A 19,365-nucleotide genomic window follows, 5' to 3' on the forward strand; every position below is an offset into this window, starting at 1 on the left:
GAGATCTTGCGAGGGTATCCTAAGAGTCTTAACCCACAACTCTAATCAAGTACAAACATAGATAATAAGCCACAGTCACCTCTTTAAACATGGTTTACAAAGCAATGAACGATCTAATTAAGCAAACTTTCAAAGCAGAACCATCATCAATATGTATCCATGACTTAGGAATGTAGGGGATAGGCTAATCTAAGGTGCAAAATTGACACTATCAAAAGCTTCTTCCATCAATTAGAGTCTACTAAGGAATTCGAGAGTCACAATCGTTATCAAATGTATTAAGAAGGTCCCTAAATTGATCTCAATTACCTATTGTGCACATAAACTCCCTAAATTTGACTTTTGCTAAAAGAAAACCATGACTGTATGATTATAATGGTTGAGAAATTAGTCTAAAGTCTCATGTATAAGCCATAATATCATTGCTAGGAAAATCTACTTATTATATTTTCGAGTTCTTAATCAATCATTTCGACTAACCCACTTTCTCAAATCATGTGGTAGTTACTACTTACTGACTCTTTTTCGATATTTTTTTTGTTTTCATGGACTCTAATAGGCTTATTATGCCTTGTCGGCTCATTGGCTCCACTCATTAGACTGAATAATTAAACACGATTTTCTTACAATCGATTTATGTGTCTTAAAATAGTTATTCGGAAGTAAAACTTCTACACTAGAGACAATTTCAAGATTCATCTAGGGCCAGTACAACTTCCATAAGAGAAATAATTCGAATCATTTCAACACTAAGTTTGACAACATTTACAACTTTAGAATGCTTTTTCAAGTAGACAATCAAGCAACAAAGATTAATTGATCTATAATCGCCCTAAATTACATAAACAAGCAGCCGATGGCAACACCTATACTCATCTACCATATGATCAAAACAAAAATATCCACATAAATTGCCAACAACAAGAATCTTCCCTTGGACACAAAATGTTTTGTACTATTCGTTATTCCTCTTTTTTTTTTTGGATTTTGCCAAACATCTTTTTCATTTGTTTTTTTAATTTTTTCATTTTTTAGGAAAAAGAAAAGAAATTAAAGGGAAATATTTTTGGATTTTGATTTTTTTTTAAATGCGAAAAGTAAAGAAATAAAGTATATACACCTCCCCTAAGCTAGCGAATAGCTACTCCCCCCAAGCTAGAATAAAGCATTGTACTCAATGCTTAAACAAGACAATCAAAGGGAGGGTGAAAGGGAAGAAACATCCAACCCAACAAGCATACATTTCACAATCAAAAGAAAGATCAAAATAAAGAAAATGAAATCAATAAATCATGGGTTACCCGACAAAGGCTTATTTAAGGTCCTAAGCTTGACCTTCCTAGTAAATAGGCATTCAAAAATCACAAAAAGTTTGTCAAATGCATTGGCACACATTTCAAAGAAGATACCATATGCAACAAGTAAAGAGGGAGCATGCACAAGATATGGTGTAATTTTATGCAAATATCGAGAAGGAGGACGCCTAAAAGAAGGAACAAAAGGAAAATCAAGAAAGTAGGAAGAACAAGAATCAAACACTAGTACAAAAATAATGACTTGCTCCATCATTGCGTCGGACTTGGGTGTGACGCCACAGGCCTCGACGTAGATCTTACATAGATGATCAGCGTCATATTAGGATCCGACACGATTCTCGAGCTATATGCGTTGAATGACGAGCAAAGCGCAATGCAAATTCTTAGCCCAGCACCACATGAAGCAGCAACCATGAGCAAAGTGCAATGCAAATTCCCCTTTTTTTAAAAAAAAAATTATAAAATCAACCCACAACCATAGAAACCAATTAAAAATATGAAATTCAAAGATGAACAAAGAATTTGTAGAGAGGATGGAAAATCGAAGAAATTAATAAACAATAAAGAAAGAATTTGTAGAAATACTTGGAATTTCATAACATATATAATACAACCATTAATTGAAAACAAATCTATCAATAACTATTATAGTACCAAAATTTGTACATAACCTAACCCACCCACTTGCAGATTTTGGTGCTTCCTTCAAGTATTGATCTTCATTCTCGTTCTTATAATTCGAACAAATTCACAAGCATCGATTAAGACATAGACGAAAATCAAAAGATGAGGAGGTCTTCAAACATATTTGGAATAATTGAGACAGGGTAATGAAAAATTAAGATACGGATGACAAAAAAGTAAAAGAAAAAGAGAAGATTTATCTGCGAAAAAATTGAAACACTGATGAAGGAGAAAAAGGCAAAGGAAAACATTACCAAATATCAAAACGATTTTCTCATAATTTCGAACATATTGAACCCACCGCTTATACTCGCTTAAACTTGATTTTCTATCTTCAACTTGCTTGCTTAAACTCGCTCGACCACTCGCTTGATTTTTCGGCGAATGTCACTATCTTCGACTTGTTCATTGACAAAATGACTAGCAGATGAAGATCATGGAGCACTAGGAATTTGTCATATCCTACCATATCTCAGTTAATAAACTCATTTTTTCTTAATGTCTATAGCTATTGGGCACAAAATTTTCTCCATCCTGGTGCTGTAATGAGGAAGATTAGTTCCATTTTTAGGAATTACTTATGGGCTTGTACTGTTACTGGTGATAAAAGTGGAAATGTCAAGTGGAATGATATGTGTAGAATAAGAAGGATGGTGGGCTTGGTTTCAGAAACATTATTACATGGAATAAAGTTGTTATTAGAAAGCTTGTATGGCATACAGGTTGTTAGAAATATGACTTATGGGTGAAATGGGTGCACACTATATATGTGAAGCAAAGGAATTGGTGAGAGTCCTAACCCCCATTAGGTGCTAGCTGGGGCGTCAAATACCTTTGTAAGGATAGAATGAGCTCACTCAGGTTGATATGTCGAATTGGAGTATGAATGATAAATACTCAACTAAAAAGTTTATAACATTTTGGAACACAAGGTGACACTCAAGAGGGGGGTTGAATTGAGTGACGAAATCTAATCGATTTTTGCAAAACTTCGGTTATGGCACAGTGCTAGACACTATGTGAAGCTCGTAAATTTCTGTTTTGAGTTTTTGCGAAAATTAGAACTAAAACTATATTAAATCAATACTCAAACTCAAGATATAACGTGGTTCAATCTCACCTCTGAGATCTATGTTCACAAGAAACAAAAACTCTTGTTTTTCCAAAATATCAACCTCTTGATACAATAAGATTTCGCTCACTACTAACTCTAGTAGTGACCCCAACATTTAACTCTAAGTGTTGACACTCTCTATAATGGTGAAAATACAGAAAGAAAACGATCCTCAATTGTGTGCTTCTTAGTCAAGTAATTTCGAGGACAATTATAATCGTGGAATAGTTACTTAAACTGACTCGAACAGTGCTATACTTTGTGCCTTATGAAACTGTTTTCAGCTTTTAATATTTCCAGTTTTTCTCTCTGAAAGCGTGAGATATACAAGTGAATTATAAAACCCTTTTATAGTACATGGCTTGGACGAAAATTCTTCAAAATATCTTTATCTTTTAATCCTTAATTTAAGGGATAAAACTCTCCTTTTTAGAAAAACAACTTTATCCTTTTTCATCTTTATCTTTAATTCTAAAAAGATAAGTTTTCCTTAAATCAAAGTTTATCTTATATTTTGAATAACCAGTAGATTTTCTTTTTATCTCAAATTATGTTATTATCTAAATAGTATTTTCGAAAATCTTATTTCAGAAAACTATTTTACACGTTTTCACAAAAGTCACTTTTTCCTCAAAACACGTTTTTCTTAAAAATACTTTTATAAAATTGTTTTATCAAAACACGTTTTTTCTTAAAAAGTCTTTTATAAAAATATTTTATCAAAACACGTTTTTAAAACTTTGTTTTACAAAACACATTTTTTCTTAAAGAATCTTTTATACAAATGTTTTATCAAAACACGTTTTTAAAACATTGTTTTATTTCAAAAATTATTTTCCTTTTATATAGTTATAGAAAATTAACATAATTATATATTTCCTTAAATCTAAGAAAATAATAATTATCCTAATTTTATATTACTATTTTTTTTTTGCTAAGCAAATAAGTATATATATTGAAATCAACAATCCAGATTACAATTAGCGCCTACTCATACAAAGATGCGTACTTCTATACATCGAGTGAACTTATAAGTTCATAAACCAAACAAAGTCCTGTCTTGCAATCTTCTTAGGAATCACAGCTCTAATTCTCTCCTTTACTGTTCTTTTAAGTGTATCTATCAACAAATGAGGCACTGTATGTTATATACATATTCCAATAGGCATCATTCCTACTTTTCCATATGCTGTAGACTAATGCAGAAAGGCATGCATTCCACACATCACGCTTGAACTTGGACTTCTTACTTCTTGCAATCCAAGTAATTAACCTGTTCAGATTGTTTGTGATAGCACTAATGCCCAGCCATCTCTTCATCTCACTGAGGCAAATCCTACTTATATTACTATATATATATTACTATTTTTTCGACACATAGCATATCACTTAGTTCAAGTATATTACATTTATGCATAACTTGAACTTCAATCTTAATTCTTCATTTCTTCAAAGTCTTCAGTTATTCATTCCTTTTTCAACCATCTGTTACACACTTTCATACTATAACATATTATATTATTTTTCATCATCAAAACACAATATGTATATGCACAACATAATATACTGATGGAGGAGAGACCTGCAACAAACTAGACCCAAGGGGCGTGGAATAAGATGAACCTCCCTGAGCATAAGTTCACTCTTTGGTGAGGAGTTCAGGACAGACTGAGAACAAAGGACAAATTATTTTTATATAATGTCAGTTAAGACAACTTGTGCTACTCATGAACACATCTTCTTTGAATGTGAATTCAGTAAGCATCATGTAACCAATCTTCTTGAGTGGATTGGTGTGACTTTTTGGAGAAAAAATGTGATTCAATGGTTAATTAAACTGGACCATGAGGAGTTATGTAGGGGCCAAGGTGAGAATAAAGTAGATTATGTATGTTCTCCTTTCTATAGAAGTGTACCAGATCTGGATGGCAAGAAATGAATCTCTCTGGCAATCCAAAGTCAATAGATTAGATGGTGTAATTAACATTACAAAATGTATAGTAAAATATAGAGTTCATTTTTGTTTTTCGAGAAAATGGAGTGAAAAAGATTGGGAATGGATAGGCAGATTGTAAAGCTAGGTTTGTATAGGTGTTATGGCCAGCTATGGCCTGTGTATTTCTAGTCCTTCTTCAAGGGCTTAGGTTGTTTTTGGTGTTTTTGGGGAAGAAATATACTAGTTACTTACCAAAAAAAAAAAAAAGATCCATTTTGATCTTGATTTGCAAAAGTAGGCTCCAACCTAGACTCCAACAATTGAGAAACTTGGATATCTAGCATTTTGAGTGTTTCCATATTATGATTCATGTGCTCCATAAACTCTTTTTGTTGTGCCATATAACCAACCATCATGGTCTCAAAATTAGACTCCAACAGTTCAGATTTTGATGAATTATGAAAATCATTTTGGGGAGGGGGATCATAGGATAGATCATAGGAATTCATGCAATGATTTGAGGATAATTCATGAGATGCATGGAGAACATTAGCATTAGAATATACTTTGTTGGAGTACAAGATGACACTCAAGACAGGGGGGTTGAATTGAGCGACTAAATTTAATCATTTTTCGCAAAAACTCTGTTATAGCACTGTGCCTAGCACTGTGCTATTCGCTCGTAATTCTCCGATTTGTATTTTTGTGAATACTAAAACGTAACTCAATATGAAATCAATAATCAAACACCAAAAATAACGTGGTTCAGTCTCACCTCTGAGATCTACGCCCACACAAATAAACTCTTTTATTAATCGAATCCTAGAATATCAAAGTCTTGATACAATAAGATTCCCCCACTACTAAGTCTAGTAGTGCTCCCTAACACTTAACCCTAAGTGTTGCTACTCTCTATAATAATGAAATTACAGAAAGAAAAGATTCTCAAAAGTGTGCTTCTTATTCAAGCAAATTATAGGACAATTACAAACTTCGAATAGTTACTCAACCTAACTAGAACTCTATGCAATACTTTGTGCCTTAAGAAATTGTTTTCAGCTCTCGAAAATCTTCGATTTTATTCACTGAAAACGTAAATTATGAAACTGAATTTTAAACACTTTTATACCTTATGGACTAACCGAAAATCCTTCTCAAGAAGAGATTTATCTTTTACTCCTAAGATTAAGGGATAAAACCTTTTTCCTTTTAGAAAATAAACTTTATCCTTTTCATCTTTATTCACACTCTTTTAATTTTTGAAATTCTTTTCCAATCTTATTTTCTTAGAATCGATTTTTCCAAAATCTATTTTCACTCGGTTTTATCAAAAATCCGTTTTTATTAAAACTTCTTTCACAAATCGGTTTTTATTGAAACTTTATCAAAATCATTTTCTTCGATATCCTTTAATTTCGAATTTCTATTTCCTTTTAATATAGATATAAAAAACTAACAGGATTATTTATTTCCTTAACTCTAAGAAAATAATAATCATCCTAATTTCACATTTCTATATTTAGCATACACAATAAATCACATATTTCTAAATTATTACTTTTATATATAGTAAATAAACTTGGAACACAATCTTGATTACTCATTTCTTCAAAGTCTTTCTTCACAGTCTTCATTCATTCAGTGACTTCGAAGCTTGATAAACTTTCTTGAACAACTGTTATAATTATTCATATTTTAGAACATACTGTTTATCATCATCAGAAGTGGTATAGAGTGGAATGGCAGGGGGATCCCACAAATATGCAGATGGATCAGATGTCATTGTGGAGGAACAAAATTCAAAATACAAGTGGTGATGGATGGGATTGCTACTGTTGTTTATATGATATGGAAGAATATGAATAGTGCTTACGGGGATGATGTAATTAGCACAATAGAGTATAATGTAAAGGAAGTGAAGAGTATAGTTAAAAGTAGAATAATACAGATTATGGGTAGCAAAGTGAAAAGAGGAGATAGGAACTGGTTTGAGAAGTTGTAAAGTGGTTGGGTTTGTCCAGTTTAGTGCTGCTTATGGTGACTGGTGTTCACCTAACCTTATAGGTGTATTGTGTTTTGGGCTTAATTTTACTTTTAATTACCAAAAAAAAAAACATGCACAACAAATTCCCCCTTTTTGATGATGACAAACAACCAATATAATATTATTAAGTATTAATTTATTCCCCCAGAAAATATGCACCTATTATCCACACATCATTCATTCATACTTTAGTTTAATAGCATCAATTTTCTAAACCTACCACAAGCTCATATTATATTCAATCCACCTAGCATAACATCGAGATTTCTTAACGCAAAAGTAGAATACTATATGTTCCATTTTCCCCCTTTTGACATCTTTAAAAAGAGCAAAAAGACAAAAAAAAAAATACTGCACATAGTCAGAATTATCCAAAATAATACCAATAGCTCAACTAATCAAGCTAGGGATGCTGGTGCTACAAGAAACACCAGCTCACTATCAGCACAAAATCAAAGAGAAACCATAAAGTACCACAAAAACAGTTCTAAAACTACAAGTTCAAAAACCAAGACCACCAGCAAAACAATGTAAAAAAGGATCAAGGGGCAGAAGGCTTGAGAAGCATGGATAAGGCTGACATGATCTGTCTGTGTTGCTGGTCCACTAGTCTGTCTCATGCCCTCTCACGTGACAACACCTATTGAAGTTGCTTATTGACTTGAGCTATCTGATCTTGCATCTTCAAGCACCCAACGCAGGCTTCCTTGGGCTGAAATCCCAAGAAGTCCTTCAACAGCTCACCACCCAGAACATAAAGCTCCATTCTGCTAAGCATACCATCCCCCATAATATCGCAACAACTCACTCCCTTTAAGGCAGGTGTCAAGAAATCATATGCCCCAAATACTCGGGTGAGCCACAGGCCATAAGGGTAAAAATGGGGAGAGGGGACAAATTTTTCATATGGTGGAGAACAAGATGAGGGAGGCTGAGGGGGTGACCATGGGATAACAACCACATCAAAACTTCATCCATAATAAGACAATCCCCTCGATTTTCAACAGGGGGAAGGATGGTTTTTGTTATTAGGCTTCTAACAAGCTTATGTTTGTTAGAAAGCAGGGAGGCCGAAAAAATTTGAGCCTGAGGAAGCGGTTGGTCAGACAGGGTGCGACTAATTATAGTATTATCCACCCAGGAACAAAGGGCCAATTTTGGGATGTGTAATCCGAAAACGTAGCATAAGGCACACCTAACAATTGTGCTAAGTTGTCCACATATCTAGTAATTTCAATTTCATTCACAGTGGATGTTAGGGTCAAATTCTCAGAAATTACCAAAGTATTGTAAAACTTCCTAACCTCATCTTCATAGATGGCATCATTAAAATTTAACAAATTTAACAACCCCTGATTACTAAGAGAGTCCGAAAGAAACTGAAATTCGAATCTTGATAACCAAGAATCTGGAAAGATACGACCAGTGAGAATTTTCATGCCAGAGGAAGAGGCGGAAACTCTCGGCCTCTTAGAATTAGTACGAGTGGGTTTAGGATTATCAGCAGAAACAGAAGTACGACGTTTACGACTCGACAACGAACCAATGGGCGTGGGTAGTTGAAGTCGATGGTGGTGGAATGTGAGAGGAGGGAGGAGTCGAAGATGGTGGAGGAGCACCCGGAGTTTTTTAAGTAGTTGGTTTACGAGCCGGGAGTTTCTTGGGAGGTGGTTCAGAGACAGTGGTTTTCTTGCGAGTTGATGGTTTGGAGACTGAGGGTTGAGGAGGGGGAGCGGGTAAGTTTAGGTGGTGGAGATGGTGGTGGTGTTGCTGAAGATGAAGAGGAATGAGGAGTCATCGGTGTACACAACAAGAATGTCAGCCATTAGCGTCCGACAAAATCAGACGCTAAATATATTAGCGTCCGCCAACGGACGCTAAACAGCTGACGCAAAACCCTTGGTCGCTAATTCTCCAAATAGCGTCCGAAAAGCGGACGCTAAAAAATTAGCGTCCAATATTTCGTATTTAGCGACCGTTTCCTTGGTAGTCGCAAATTCGCGACCGCCTAGGACACGGTCGCTAATTAGCGACCGCCAGGGCAGTCGCTAATTAGCGACCGTCAGCGACAGATGCTAATTAGCGACTGCCCTGGCGGTCGCTAATTAGCTGTGGCAGTCGCTAATTAGCGAACGTGTCCTCATATATGCATTTGCACTTCTTTTTGCTTTTGGTTAATTAAATGTAATAGCTTTTTGCTTTTGATATTAAATGTAATAAGATATGGAATGATGCAAATACCATACTTCTTTTATTAAGGCAAACAAATTAATCAATTCAATTATTATTGATAATAAATGTAATTACAAGTGAAAAAATAATTCTAGAACTAAATTCTAGTATACTTAGAACAAAATCTAATACAAATCTCATATAATTACATGTACATTTTAAACTCCACTAATAAAAATCTGGAACCAAAACGGACTTCAAATCTGGTATCTGGATCGAAACCAACTTCAAATTTGGAACTCAAACGCAAATCTCATAACCCTGCAAATCAACAAAAACAAAGAAATTAATGAAATTAACCAGAAAAAAAAAACAATTATTAACAAGAATTAAATGAATAACTAAATAAATCTGGAACCTATTTTACCCCTAACCCCCACCCGAGCCAGCCTAACCCACCACCCAGCCCACCCAAACCCTAACACAACCAACGACCCAACCCCCCATCACCCACACAACCAAGGATAATGACTCGGGAGGGCTCCCAACCTCCTTCCAGTCTCAAAACTAAATCTAGATTTATCCTTATAGTGCTCACTTGGTTCCTTCTTGATTGTCATTTACTCCATCAAGTACTTCTTAGTCTACCATATCCTTATTCTTAAAACTTCTTTATCTTGGTTATAGTTGATTCCCAGTCTTGAAAACCTATTTAGTTAACACAACTCCAATGCACCTAAATCTATCAGAATCAAGCTACCCAACTTACACTGAGGTCATGCTGATAGTCTTTAGAGCCAAACACATGTTACTTGCTTTACTAATAACTAAAAGAAAACATATATAGCAGGCAAGATCCCCCTATTATACACCACAGAAAGAAACATCATAGCAAAACAGAGAAGTGTCAGCAAGCATAAATATTTGAAAACTTCAGAAATAAGAAAAGCAAAGACATCTCACATTTTCTACCTAGCAATACATTATGTTGTAAATGTTAAATAGATTACCATGCCGGAATAAGATCCTAGAAAAGCATGAACACTAAAGCAGAAAAAAAGTGAAAGGTCTTTGGACCAGAGATGCAGAGTAATCACATTTTCAGAAAAGAACAGTAGTATCAGGCATGAGAAGAATTTAAAGGCAAAAGTAGCCTGGAAATAGCTGTGGCCTTTCAGCGAAAAGTAGATTGATTCTAATGAAAAGACAGCATAGAAAAATTCTAACAAAAACAAGCTTCTCTACCAGATTGATGTATGGACCAAAATCAGATCATTTAAGCTAAGGCAGAAGCTTATCGGAAGCTGATGAGAGCAAAAGCGGTGAGTGAAAATGAGATGCTTCCACAGATATGGCACATAAAGTGAGCTCAGTCAATTTCAATGAACGGACAATGGCTAGCATAATCATGTCAAAGTATGTTAATTAGGCATAAGTATCGATGTGGGAACACAGTGACACAACTAAAATATGCTACAGGATGATGTAAGTCAAACCATAAATTACGATGCATCAAAGGTATGGAAAAAATATGCACCCTCACTGCAGTAAAGCATCAAAACAAACCCTCCTCCCTACAAACATAAGATAAAGATAAAGATTATGAGGATTACCTACCCCCTCTACTTTAACGGAAAACATAAAGATCAAAGTGTACAAAAATGAACTCATAGACATGTAAACTTACGTAAGAGATTTCCCCTCGAAGACAATAGGTGGAGCAACTGCAGCCAAGATGCAGAAGCCAATATGAACCTGCAAAGGGAAGAAAAGCTTCATTAAATGTTTCCTACCAATCACCATATCTCATATCTTCATATACCCCATTTCATATTCCCCAATCTATCACTATAACAAGTCGTATCCTACCAATCACCATAATGGCTGTCTGTTCCCAACTAAATGGCTAGCAACAATTGACCAAGATATAGAACCATTTTATAGACAAGGCATTACAGACAAGACCGTATTTCAAAAACTATACCTTCTGCTGGACTGGAGGTTTGTTATCAAAGATTTGTGCTGCCTCTGAAGCAAGTTACCTTTGTTTGTCGATACCAAAGGTAGATGATAAATGCCAACTTCAGCTCTCCGTAAAATGGAACCCTTTTACAAAAGAAATACCCAAAAATTATGTTAGTAATTGAGAGAAAAAACAGGTGAACCAAAAATCATATGTGTGGCATAAGAATAGTCTCTCAGATACACAACCTACATCCTTGCATTCTTTTCTATTATTGTAACAAAACAAACTACATGAATTGAATTAGCTTGTAAAAAGTTGATTTCCTTTAAACTTATTTATATAGGAGAAAGAAAGTTATATTCAAACATTAGTATATTAATGGACCAATTATAATCTGATTGTTAATGAGAAAGCGTAAAAGAGGAAAAGGCTACCAATAATGGAAGAAATTAAAGTAAAGTGAGAAATAAATCGCGGAGAGAGTAGCCGACAACCTAAGTAAAAAGAAGGCAAATAAAAGTCAGATATCATAGACAAACGGAGTTGTCCTTTGAAATTTTTGCGTAAATGCAGTAATTTTTTTTTTTACATCGCGTAAATGCAGTAACATTGGAACTGATGACTCCTTAGCTAACTTCAGCGATTTGTAAGAACATTCTAGTATTTTAATCTACCGCACCCTTTAATCGAAAAAAAATATAACAGAGTTATCAAGAACACCATAAAAAGTAGATGAATCTGACAACATGTACAAGTCTAACTTTTCTTTCGCTAAAATGAATAATTCTAGATCATAATTTCTAATTGATGCAAAATAGAAAGAATAATCCTATAGATACAACCGTCGCCAATTTGCTCCAAATTTCAAAAACATACCAAAACAACACTTTGCATTCATCAAAACTTCATATCATTCTTGTTAAACCATGTAATTGATTGATTCATAAACCTATATTAAGCAATCAATTCAGAATATCACCAAAATCAATCTTGCATATTAGTTAAACACCCTAGACAAGAAATAATAAAGCATCAAAATATTGAATTCTGTGATGGTAGTTAAATCTTCAACGAAATTAGCGCTTATTAGTGACTATTATATGCAAAAGAGGATAAATTTAAGAGTTTCACCAAAAAAAACAAAAAAAAAAATAAGAGAGAAAGAGAGATAGATGCTTACAGAATCCCTAACAACCAAAGAAGGATAAGCATTATGATTGCAAAGATCCAAGCAAAGCTCCATACCTGAATTTCCACAACAACCACCAAAACCTTATTGTTACGAAATAATTAGGACAAAAACCCGACGAAAAAATCAAGAAAAATCAGATCTGAAACAAAAATCGAAAAAGAGAGAGGATAAATAAAAATCGAGAAAATGAAAAAAACATACGAAAATAAAAATCGAAAAAAAGAGAGGATAAATATGGGGTTTTGAAGGAGAATTGAGAAATTAACAAAAAAACTAGATCTGAAACAACCAAAAAAATCACTAACCCTAAAACGAAAACCTGCGACGGTGAATTGGCTCAGAAATCGATTGAACCTCCTTCAAATCAGAGAAAGTGTGGTAGCAGACCATTAAAAACCTTCGACGGTGAGAAGAAAAAACAGAAAGGAAGAAGAAAAGAAGAGCGAGAAAGAAAACGAAGAAAGAGGTGAGAGAATAAGGATAGATAGAGGTTGGAAATAAGGTGGGTCGTGTTTTTGTTTATGACCATTCAATACCGTCCGTCAAGTTAGACGGTAAACTTGTAAAACGGACGCTAATTAGCGTCCGCTCCCAAAACGGACGCTAAGTTTAAAAAAACGGATGCTAATTAGCGTCCGTTTAAAGACGGATGCTAATTTTACAAAAACGGACGCTAATTTACGTCTGATGGGGACGGATGGTAAACTCAGACGCTAAAAGAGGATTCTTGTTGTGGTAGGAGCGGCGTTTATCTTGAAGGGTCGACGAGTGGTTTTGATTTCCACCATTGTTAGGGTTTGGTGAGAGAGAGATGGAGGGAGAAGGTGAAGGAGAGAAATTTTGAAATGAGAGGAGATTTGAAAGGAAGGGGGTTTGTGGTTGGGTCGGATGGGGTAGGTTTGGGCTGGGCATGTTTTAGTTGTGCGAGAAGCGAGGGTTAAGCTACACATTGGTCTCAAATAGCCTTGAATATTTTTTGTAATACATAAGAAAAATTTCGAAAAAGGCTTTTGTATTTTCAGTCAAAGCAACTTCATTGTGATTTTTGTAAAACCATCTATGAGATATATGATTTTTCATTGAATTTCATGAAGCAACTTAGGTGTAGCTTATCAGGATAGGATCCATAGCCGTTTTGGGAGTCTTGGCTTATTAGTGAGATAATTTCTGACTTAGTTTAGTTATAATCTTTTGAACTCAATTGAACATATGAAAATAGGTCAATGAAACATATGATTCAACTAAGTACCAGAAATCAATCCCAATGATACTCTATGTTTTTCAAATCGTTCACGAGTAAGTGGTTTGGTAAAAATATCAGCTATTTAATCATCAGTACAAATAAATTCAAGGGCTATGTTACCTTTTTCGACATGATCACGTAAAAAATGATATCTTATTTCTATGTGCTTAGTACATGAATGTTGAACATGATTCTTTGATATGTTAATGGCACTTGTATTATCACACATAATAGGCACATTATCAATCATAACTCCGAAATCCTGAAATTGTTGTCTTAGCCAAAATACTTGTGCACAACATGAGGCAGCTGCAACATATTCATCAGCCTCAGTAGTGGAGAGAGCCGCATAATTTTAATTCTTGGAGGCCCATGAGATTAAGCAAGGACCTAAGAAGGTGGCTGTTCCAGAAATACTCTTCCTATCTACCAGAAATCATGCATAATCTGCATCAGAAAAGCCAATCAAGTCAAAAGTTCCTCCTTTAGGATACCATAGATACAAGTTATTAGTGCCCCTTAAATATCTAAGTGTTCGTTTGACAGCTTTGAAGTGTGATTCTTTTGGACATGACTGAAATATGGCACAGAGACACGCACTGTGCAGAATATATGGCCGACTTGAAGTTAAGTAGAGAACGGAGCTGATCATACCTCTGTAGATTGTTTCATCTACTTTCTTAATATTTTCATCCAGATCTAACTTGATTGCAGTAGGTATGGGTGTGGAATAGGTTTCCGAGTCCTCCATACCATACTTTTTCAAGAGCTCCTTCACATATTTCTGTTGATGTATCATTATTCCAGTCTTAAGTTGTTTGATTTGTAAATCTAGGAAGAAACTCAATTCTCCCATCATAGACATTTCAAATTCAGTTTTCATTAGTTTAGAAAAATAATGACACAACAATTCTTTAGTTTCCCCAAAGATAATATCATTAACATAAATTTCGACAGTCAACAATTCTTCCCCCTTACATTTTAGAGACAGTGTTCTATCTATTGAGCCTCGTTTAAATTCATTTTTCATGAAAAATATAGATAAGGGTCATACCAAGCTCTAGGAGCTTACTTTACACCATAATAAAGCGCCTTATCAAGTTTGAAAACATGGTTAAGAAAATTTGGATCAATGAAGCCAGGAGGGTGGTTCAACATACACAGTTTCCTTCAAGTAGCCATTTAGGAAGGCAGTTTTGACATCCATCTAAAATAGCTTAATATTCTTAAAGGCAGCAAAGGCTATCAGAATTCTAATAGCTTCCAAACAAGACACTGGAGCAAATGTTTCATCATAGTCAATTCCCTCTTGTTAGTTGAATCCTTAACACACAAGTCTGGCTTTATTTCGAACAGTCATCCCACTATCATCCAATTTGTTTTGAAAAAACCATTTTGTTTCAATGACGGACTGAGTAATGGGACGAGGTTCCAAATGCCAACCTTCATTTCTCTAAAACTGATTAAGTTCGTCCTGCATGGCAAGAATCCAATCAGGATCAGTCAATGTAATGTTATAATTTGCAGGTTCAATTTCAGATATAAAAGCATTGGAAGCACAAAAGTTATGAAGAGATGAGCGACTTTGAACTCCATTGGCAAATTCCATGAGTATTAGATCAGTAGGATGCGAGCTTTGATGTTTCCACCTCTTCGGAGTGAAAGATGTGTTTGATGGCACATTGCCATGCTCTGAGCTGGTTATATTATTCTCAATTCTTGAATTGCTTGCATCCTCTGTAGGTTCTTCGGTCGCTTTATCTGTATTTTGTTCCTGCTCATGTGAGTTGTTATTTTGTTCTTACGACTGTGCAATGCTTTGTGATCCAGAAGTTGTTTCTGACAGTTTTTCAGCATTTCAATCTTCTAGTGCATTCAATGATTCTCCATATACACTAGTGAAAAAAAAACGGAAGGGTTGCGGTCAAAACAGGCCTAAGGGCAGCGTTTTTGGCCAGCAGCCCTTTCGGTAGCAGCCCTTCACCACGAAGGGATGCGTTTTAGGCCTAAAAATGCAGCCCTTCCATATTGGAAGGGTTGCGATTTTAGGCCTAAAACGCATCCCTTCTTTTTACAAAGGGCTGCGGTTTTGACCATAACCGCAGCCCTTTTGACCCAAAAAAAAAATTAACAATTTTTTACTCCTAAATATATCAAGAAATTTACAACAGGAAAAATCAAAAAATGAATCAACAAACAAACAAAACGAAATTATTTATCAACAATCAACAAGAACATCAAATTACAATATACAGTAAAAAAAAGAACGAACGAAATTATATATCAACAGGAACGAATGAAAATAAACAAACGAAATTACATATCAAGAACAGTCGAAATTTACCGTAAGAAAAATGAAAGAAAATGAAAAAAAAAACGAAAATGAAAAAACGAATGAAAATGAAAAAACAAACGAAAATGAAAAGCAGTAGCATCCACGAAGCACGGTTGTGGTATCATCGGAGTTTCGCGTCCCACTCGCTTTCTCTCTCCTCTATTCGTTGGTGAGTTGCCTCGAATTCCCCTCCCCTGCTCGCGTTGTTTCTCTCTCCATCGCACCTGCTCTCGCGGCCGCGCAATAAAGTTGTTGTTGTTGTTGTTAGTGGTGCTCCTCCATCACCAGACAACATCTTCTAATCTTCTCCCCCATCACCATGACAACTTTCATCGTTTGCTCTTTGCTTTGTCACCACTATCACTCGTCGTCACTTGTCTCTCCATCTTCGTCATTGCTCTCCTCTCTTGATGTCAACCTGCTTTCGAGCTCCTCCTTCCTATTCCAAAAACGAACCATCATCATCTTTGACAACAACGCCCAGTTGCCCACAACAATGAACAACCATCATCTTCAACAGCAACACCCACAACAACGAACCACCATCATCATCGACAATAACACCCACAACAACGAGCCACCATCATCTCCTACCTATTCGCTCCACAACAATGAACCACCACCATCTCCACAAGGACCACAATGAGTCTACTATAACAACTATAATAAAGAACCACAATTCGCCAACCAACGACGGTAACAAGAACATGACGAACACACCCACAATTCGCCACCGTCGGCCGCGCGATAAAGTCTCTGCGTCTGTTGATGTTGTCGTTAGCTGGTGCATCATCTTTCTCTCTTCAATTTGGTGGTGGTGCAGCCACCTTTGGTGATTTGCCAAGGTACTTTCCCCTTTTCCTGTGTTGTGAGATGATGATATCGTTGCTGTTATTGTGAGATGATGACCGGCGTGGTGATGCAGCAGTGGACAAGGGAGGGTGAGAGAGAAGGGAGGAGGGTGAGAGAGAAGAGGGAGAACGAAGGAGGCGTGCGTGAGAGAGAAGAGGGCATTGAGTTTTAATTTGTGAGAAACCCTTAAAGCCATTGCAATTTCTTTTAAATTAAAGTCATTTAAAAAAAAGCCCATAAAGGGCTACGTTTTTAGAAAACCGCAGCCCTTTATTACTTATAAGGCTGTGGTGTTCGGCTAACTGCAGCCCTTCACTAAAAGGGCTGCGATTTTTGCATTGACCGCAACCCTTCGTTTACGAAGGGCTGCAGATTTTGGGCTAACCGCAGCCATTCACTATTAAGGGCTGCGTTTTTAGAAAAATGCAGCCCTTGCACCGCAGTCCTTCCATTTTTTTCCTCTAGTAATAGCCCATTTTTCATACATCCTTCGAGCAATAGAAATTGTGATTCTAGAAATTCGACTGAGGTATTTAAATCACTAGCTCTTTTGTTTTTAGAAACATCAGTGGAACAATTTTTTATTTTTGTCTTGAATTTTTAAGTTCAACTAACATATGATTTAGTGATTCAATTTGTTTTTCAAGACTCGAATTTTCAGGTTCTAATACAGTATATGGCACTGTGTCATTTATGATTTCGTTAGCAAGAGACTTTTCGTATTTTAGCGCGTTTATCTCGGTGTCTTTTTATTCATTTATTTTCTCTCATTCATCAATCTTTTTCATCACTATTTTATGTTCTTTTAACAGATCTTTATATTCAAGTTCTAGTCCAGTGTTTTACTTGGTTAAGTTCTTTATTTCCTTTTTCATGATAGAAAAGTTATCATTCATATCTTGACAGTCATCAATAAAGTTTCCAAGCAAGGTAACAAGTTGATTTTTCGAGAGAAGATGAATTGAAGGTTGTAAAGATAGTAGGCTTACGTCACTTTCTTCGGTTTCTTGTAGAGAACTCAAACCTTTAGCCATTAGTCATTGATAAGAGTCATCCTGACATTGTGTCTTGTTTTCAGTGATGTCTGCACAGCATTCAGACATATTTTAGCCTCATGTCACTGTGCTTCTGACTATTCTTCATCAGAACCCGAATCTCCCCAAACTGCAGCGATTATTGCTTTCTTGAATTCTTTCTTTGATTGTTCTCGTTTTTCCTTGGGCTTTTCATCATCCCATAGGGGACATTCTTTAATCATGTGGTCGAATTCTCCACACTTGAAACAACTAGAGTTAGTAGCAGTTTTCTTAGAGTTAGAGGTAGTGCCCTTACCTTTGAAGTTTTCACTTCTTTTGTAATTATTGTTCCTATTATTTTTGAGAAAATTCTGAAACCTTCTGGTGAGAAGCGCAACATCATCATCACTATCACTATCCTGAATTTCTCATTCAGTTTTCAAGGCTAAAACCTTTGTTCTTTGGTTCATTAGTTTTGGAATCTAAAATTAGTTCATGAGTCATTAATGAGCCAATTATTAGTTGTTCGAATGAGAGTTTAGTCAAATCTTTAACCTCTTGGATAGCAATTATTTAAGGAAGCCAGTGATTTGTTAAACTTCTTAAAACATTTCTTACTAGATCTTCAGAAGAATAGGTTTCGGCTAGAGAACGTAATTCATTAGTGATTAGTGAGAATCTAGTGAACATCTCTTTAATAGATTCGTCCTTATTCATAGTAAACAGTTCATATTGTTGGATAAGCAAATGTATTCTAGATTGTTTTACCTCATTCGTACCTTCATGGGCCAACTCTAGTGTGTCCCATATTTCTTTTGCAGTAATGCAAGCCAAAATTCTTGAGTATTCATCAGGTCTAATTCCAAATTGGAGAATGCTCATTGCCTTGTAATTTTTCTCAGCCTTTGCGTAGTCGAGTAAGTCATAGTCGTCTTCATCCTTGTCGACCATTTCTCCTTCAGCATGTTTGGCCTGGATAGGGATATGTCTTTTCCTTATGAGTTGTCCAACATTCATATTCTAATCCTTGAATGTAGATCCTCATCATTGCCTTCCACCATCCATAGTCCTTTCCATTGAAAACTGGAAACTTGGACTGTCTTTCTCGAGAGTCATCTTGCATATTCATGATTTATATTCTTTAGAGATTAATCTTATGAAAATAGCTTGCTCTGATACCACTTGTTGGAGTACAAGGTGACACTCAAGAAGGGGGGGGGGGATCGAATTGAGTGACTAAATCTTTGCAAAAACTCTGTTATAGCACTGTGCCTAGCACTGTGCTATTCGCTCATAATTCTCCGATTTGTATTTTTGCGAAAACTAGCAATGTAACTTAATATGAAATCAATAATCAAACACCAAAAATAACGTGGTTCAGTCTCACCTCTGGGATCTACGTCCACACAAATAAATTCTTTTATTAATCGAATCCTATAATATCAAAGTCTTGATACAATAAGATTCCCCCACTACTAACTCTAGTAGTGCTCCC

Source organism: Beta vulgaris, chromosome 1 (genome assembly GCF_026745355.1).
Source record: "Beta vulgaris subsp. vulgaris cultivar EL10 chromosome 1, EL10.2, whole genome shotgun sequence".
In the NCBI taxonomy this organism is placed as follows: Eukaryota; Viridiplantae; Streptophyta; class Magnoliopsida; order Caryophyllales; family Amaranthaceae; genus Beta; species Beta vulgaris.